This window comes from Arvicanthis niloticus, chromosome 13, assembly GCF_011762505.2.
Source record: "Arvicanthis niloticus isolate mArvNil1 chromosome 13, mArvNil1.pat.X, whole genome shotgun sequence".
Taxonomy (NCBI): Eukaryota; Metazoa; Chordata; class Mammalia; order Rodentia; family Muridae; genus Arvicanthis; species Arvicanthis niloticus.
Genome location: NC_047670.1, coordinates 13,113,213 through 13,119,094, shown reverse-complemented (window position 1 = coordinate 13,119,094; position 5,882 = coordinate 13,113,213).

Sequence of the window (5,882 nt, the reverse complement as noted above, 5' to 3'; positions counted from 1 at the left end):
CTGAGAAGAGACATGTAGTATTTTTATAGAAGCAGCCTGGAAAAAGAGTATGTGATATTTTGCTAGAGCAGACACCTGAGAGAACACATGATGCTTGAATAGGGTAAAAATATAACCCAACAGACAGTGGATGATGCTGGTATTGGTACAGCTTACCATTCTTTGCTGGTCATTGTTGTGACTTCAGAGAGACAAATGACACCAAAGAACTTCTGGTAGTGTTTTGGGGACTTCTTGCTGCTTCCTCAGACTCAGCTGATTGGCCAAGCCTCTAGGTTTTTTCTGGATCTACCTGCTGTTGTTGATTCATGAATGGTGTTTCCAAATGGATTGAGCTGCCTCTTCTAATTTGTGTAAACTGAACTGCTGATATCCTGACAATGCAGATTGGATTTGCTCCAAAGAACTATTTCTAAACAGCTCCACATCCTTCTTTGTCCTATTAATCTTTCTACTACCTCTGGTGGGTGGTAGGCTAGAAAGAAGGTTAAAGTATTTAAGAATCTTTATTAAAAGTAGGTTTTGGGAAATATAAACCCATAGTGATAGACTTTTTTCTTGATGTTCAGTTTTTTGTTTATTATTATTATTATTATTATTATTATTATTATTATATCTAGTTTACCTCCATTGTTTCTCTAATACCATGGCTAACACAGACTGGCTTATTTTTCTGAGTCCAACACAATGGTAAGAATAAAATACATGCTCAATAGATGTCTTTGGAATAGAGTGGTTAAATGGTGAATGGTGGTGACTCATCTTTAGTGGACCACACAGGGAGAAGTTAGAAGAGGAGGGGAGGAGGCAGAGTGAGTCAGCATTTCACTGGGCCAGATGCAGAAGGTATGGGTAAAAACCATAATTTTGCTCTGCAGGCAGGGTCTTACAGTTAGTGGACTCCATTTAGGCACCACTCTAAATCAGCAGGTCTCAACCTCTTCGGCAAAACTCGATCTTCAAAAATATTTATATTACAATTTATAACAGTAGCAAAATTACAGTATTGAGGTAGCAACAAGAATACTATTATGGTCGGGAGTCACTATAACATGAGGAACTGTACTAAAGAGTTGAAGCATTAGGAAGGTTGAGAACCATTGTTCTACACAATATTTTTCCTAACCACTGCTCAGTGTCATGTGAGTATGGTTCATTTAAGTGTTCATGCCTAGGGCCATCGCTTCTTCCACAAACATCCTCATCAATTTTTTTCCTAGTGGCACTGAATTTGTTTACAGTAGGAAAGTAATTTAGAAACTGCTCATCTTGATTTGTAGCTAATGAGACCAAGTACACTGCCAATTTTAAATTACCAATCAGATGATCACCTTGAAATAACACTTAGGGTCTCTGGCTCCTTACCAACTTAACCTATACCTTAAATAATTGTGCCCCACCCCCGCACTCTCAAGCTGAGGGAGGGAGGTGATCCTTGGAGGTTTTATTACTCTCCTAGTTTCTTTGGATGTCAAGAACAATCACAAAAACATGGGACGAAAGATTTAAACTCAGAATGGCCCAAGAGTCAGAGGAACACATGCTGGTATCTGTGTTAATTCTTCCATTACTCTCAAAGAGTCTCCATCATTTACAGTGCTCAGCTAAATGCATCTGGGAGCCTTAATGTGACATTTCAGAAAAATAACTCTTAGTTCCTAGAACACAGCAATTGATGGTTAGAAAGACATGACAGTGGAGGGAGCCTAGGCTTAAGAGTTTCATTCTTCAGTGCTATCTCTGGTAATATGTGAAAACATCATGTGGATACCCATTCTTGGAGAGGGATGGGAATTCAGGTTTGCTTCACAAACCAGCTATGTTTAGGACATATCAGGGCCTATTTTCTAAGATCCAAGTATCATTCATTGTTGAAAGAAAACAATCTTAGATTATATGAAATAGGAGCCTTACAACTTGCATGGGGACCTCATCTAAGGGATGATGGTCTTTACAACAAGAAACACCTGTTAAATTGATAGTTACTGACAGGAATTTGTAAGGCATGCCAAAGACAGAGAATAGGCTTTTCATATTAATGGTGGTTTCTGACTTCAGGATAGAGGGCAGTGCTGGGGGTGGGGTGGGGGGCAAAAAAACAAACCCAGAAACACTAAATGTCACAGAAGAAGAGAGGGATACTGGAGCTAAGGACAAAGTGCTGTTTCAGATAAGCCAGACAGTGAATTCCTTAGGCAAACAAGTGAAGCACCGAATACTTTAGTGCTGACCTTGTGATTGGAGTCTAGGGGGCAAGGCAGAAAATCATTAGCACACATTAATCATCTGTCTCTTTCAACACTAAAAATTATATTGACCCACAAATCCAGAAGGCCATGGAAGAAGCCAGAAGATTGATGTGGGGCCCAAGAATTTCTGAAGGGAACTACTGTCCTATAAACAGAGGAGAATGGAGAGCTAATTGTAGGTCTAGACCTATGGACAACCTTCCTAAACCTATGCCCCTTTAATATGGTTTCTCGTGTTGTGGTGACTTTCAACCATACAATTATTTTTTTGCTACTTCATAATTGTAATTTTGTTATTGTTAAGAATCTTAATGTAAATATCTGTGTTTTCTGATGGTCTTAGGTGACCTCTGTGAAAGGGTCATTTGACTCCCAAAAGGGTCATGGCCTACAGTTGAGAAATGTTTATGCTAGAGGAAGGGCTACTATGTGATTCTTCTAGACAAGTGGGAAGAGGTCAAAAGTAATAGGTGCCTTGCATCAGCTCCTGAACAAAATAAATTGTTGGGGAGCTGCTGGCAAGGTGACCTGTTTGGTTTAATTCCCCTAGGACTTTGTGGGTAGAGAAAAACACTGTGTATCCAGGTTGGGTCAAAGCTGGTGATACAGAGGACACCACAACCATGGGAACTGGCTAAGAAATGACCACACTGTCTCTAGCTTTAGAGCTCAAGGAAGCTGTGATGCCTGTAATGGACACATCCTCAGGAGTCAGGAAAGAGAGCTTTACCCTGGGTGTCTAGGCATTACTTTTGTCATAAAGAACTCTGTGATGATTCCCTTTCTATTCTGGAGGGCTGAAGTATGGGAGGATACTTGGGGGGGGGGTCTTAGCTGAATTCATGGATACAGTTGTTGTTTGGATCAGCATTAAGGTAAAGTGAGTGATGTGGTAGGTACCACAAAGTGTAAGCAAGCATTCCCACTCAGGGTGAACAAGTTCTCAGGTGGCTCTTACATTTATTTATAGCTTAGCTGGTGAGGTCACTCACATAGCTGGCTTTTGTTGAGGTGCTGGCTTTGCATTTGGTAGTTAACCATGGAAGTGGGAAGCTTTTTTTTTCCCCATCTGATATCTAGAGAACCTGTGGTCAGCTCTAGAAAGCAACAAGGCAGAAACAGGTTTTGTGTGTGTGTGTTTTCATGTAACTGTACCACACTGAATGTCATTAAGAATAGGCTTTTAGGAGCCTGCTTCTCCAGCTATACAGCTTTTATTTCTTTGGGAAGAGAGAGGTAGAAAATAGAAAGATGTTTAATCAGTAAAAGCTAAAAAGAATCCCCAAAGGATCTGCCTTTAACATAAACTCGACTGTTCTTTTCATGCTCAGAAAAAAAGGAATGTTTATTTTAGATAGAATTAGAAGATAAACAATAACATGCAATTCTAACTCCCCAAATTACTCTGGATTGTCATGCTGGGCAGATATTTAGATTTTCACATTTAATCACATGGTCTATGTCGTGGCAGTAACAAAGATGAGGGTGACGCTCATCACAATGAGTAAGTATTGATCATTGATTTCTCCACATCAGGCGTTATGCTAATTGCTTTACGTAGGATTTCCAGCTTGATCTTAGTTATTTCTCATGATGGTCTCATGATGACAGCAGTATTAACAGTGGTTTCCAGTTATGACGTGAGGCTTAGCAACGAGATGTAATCTGACAAGGATTTACAGGGTAAGGGCTTACTTACCCTCAAGTATATACCCGTGGATATACTTGACCCCACAAGTCTGAGAGCAAGAAGATGGTAGTGAAGGGTTTTCCTCTGCTTTTACTGATATGCCTGCTCCTGCTTTCCAAGTATTGGGGTTAAAGGCATGTGCCACCAGGCCTGACTTTTTTGTTGTTGCAATTTTTATGTTTACAATTAGAGTGTGTAAATCACTTTAATTTTTTTCCTGTATCTTTTGCTTCCTTTTCTGATTTTGCTGGGCTGGTAAGCTTTCAGAAAGCTGTTTTGTAGTGGAACTATCACCCATATAGTCCATCTATATCCAACAGCATCTTACTGCTAACTTCCTCATCAGTGTTAGTCAGCTTATAGAAGCCAAGGGGGCTAAGAGAACATAACTTAATGAGTTGTTCACTGCATCTTAGAGAATAGTCAAAGAGGAGGTACAAGACAACCCAGAAATTCTGACCAAGGAAGCAGTAACTCCCCCAACTTCTGGAAAGCAATGGAAGTAGTTAGCATTCATGAAGCTTAACAGCATAGAGGAGGATCTCCTTGGACCCACGCCATTTAGTCCAGGGACAGCTCACTGCCTGGCAAATGCTTTTATCTGGAGAACTTGAGGAGGGCCTCTGATTGCTGAGGCCTCTAAGGAGGGGTTGCCTATAGGACTGGTCCTAGTATGTCTGAGGAGCCAGGAAGATGGATACAGAACAGCTGCAGCGTGGGCACCAGCAGCTGTTGTTGGAAAAAATGTTATTGCAGGGTGAAGTTTTGTTGCATAAATGTAAACAAAAATAGGAAGCAAAGAGGGCTAAAGTCCCCCCTCTTCTAATCCTGTACTCACTCCCTCCTGCCCACTATGAGAGTAGCCTGGTATGTAGCCTGTTGGTAAAGACTGGTGCACTCTAAGCCTCCAGTCACAGAGAGGAGGAAGATGCTTTGCAACTTAATAATACAGTGATATTTAATAATATAAGATATTTAATGATGCTTGCTATAGGGCATTTTGTATGTATGCTTATCAGATAAATCCACTTGGTCATGAAACTTATTCTTATTGAGAAAATTCACTTTTATGCTTGGTTGTTGAGTTTTGATAATAATGAAAGGAAGTTGACTTTCATCAAATGTTTTACCAGTTTCTATTGAGATTGACATTCTGACTTCTGCTTTATTCTGTTCATGTGGTGGGTTGTGAGGATTACTTTAGAATGTTAAGCAGACAGACTTCTGTTTTTGAAATAAATCTAACGAGATTGTATGATATGATACATTTGCCTGTGCTAGCCTTCATTTGCTAATGTTGTCCTTTTTATCATGAGAACAATTTTGATTCTAATTGTCTTGTGTCACATTTGGTATTAGTGTTATTTGGGATTCATCACAGACTGGGACATACACACTGTTTTATTATCATATTACCGAGGAGCATATGTGTGTTGTTGGAAGAGCAAGCTTGTATAAACCAGTCCCAAGTCTGTAGGAAAATTGCTGTGACAGACTTGATTGTGGTGCTTTGGAAGATTGTGGAGTAAGTTTGTAACTTTGGGCTAGAAAAGTCATTGAGTGCAGTGAGCTGGTGTAAGAAGGTGGAAAATAGTGCTGACAGAGTGTAGTTGATGGAGGCCTGGCTTGGGAATTGTGAGGAGTGGGTGCGCTCGAGCTCCGCTTATTGACGGTTTGTGCTCTGCGCAATATTCCCTAACTGAGCCACAACCACAGAACTACTGTGCAGACTCGCTGCCACGCAGGATCAGGCTGTTTCAGGTGCACCAATGAGGCATGCCCATGTGGCAGGTGCTGATTGGGGCAGGCAGGGGTATAAAAAGGATGGCCATTAAGGGGCTGAAACAGAAGGCCATCCAGAGAGAGGAGAAAAACAGAAAAGGCATCCAGAGAGAGGAGAGGACAGAAAGGCATCCAGAAAGAGGAGAGAACAGAGAAAGGCA